Consider the following 839-nt stretch of genomic DNA (forward strand, 5'->3'; position numbering starts at 1 on the left):
TTTCCCCCCCCCCCCCCGACAGGTGCCCTCTTTTTTGGAACTGGAAACATGGTAACCCTAACTAGCTTTAATCTGATTGTGAGGCAGGGCCCTCAGATGTTCAGGGACTAAGGCACAGTAGCAAAATACGATCAAGCTTGGATAGTGGTTTGTAAGTATTTTACTTGTTCTTTGGTAGGAGATGGCAGCACTAGTTTAAGACAGATATTGGGAACAAAACCCATCTGTGAAGGAGCTTCAGTTTCTGAGGAAGTTGAATTTAGGCTACTCAGGCTGATTTTAAATTCTCTAGTATTGGAGAAGCTTGAACGGGAGCTGCCCCACCTCTGAAAGACTTTGCAATTTACATGCAGAATAATAAACATTTTCCTATTACTTTGTCCTTCTCCAGAGACCTAAAGGTGAAAATAAAGTTAATGCAAATACACACCGATATACTACAGGAAAAACAACACTGACTTCCCTGTTAAAATTACACTTCATGTCATTGGGTGCTTGATAACTCAGGTCACATGACAAATCAAAAATATCTGCTTGTTCTTTGTAAATTGAAAAACAATCTTAAATAAAGGTCATTCTGATTTAAACAGTGTTCAAGTGGTGTGTCAACAGCACAGTCAATGCAGTTCTCACGGATATGCCCAAGCTAGCTTTAAAGTGACTTATCTGGGTACTAAGCAGGACAGCACTAACTGTCAGAGTACTCATTTAGCTTCTCAGACAGGCTTTGCAGGTGAGCTTCACAAGCAAAGGGTAACTTCCCAAGAAATTTCATAACTGAGAGAAGGGAAGGTGCCAAATGATCCCTCCTTTCCATCATCTCTAGTTTTCTATCCATA

The sequence above is a fragment of the Gavialis gangeticus genome, unplaced genomic scaffold, assembly GCF_001723915.1.
Source record: "Gavialis gangeticus isolate Ggan-Ray unplaced genomic scaffold, GavGan_comp1, whole genome shotgun sequence".
Lineage (NCBI taxonomy): Eukaryota > Metazoa > Chordata > Crocodylia > Gavialidae > Gavialis > Gavialis gangeticus.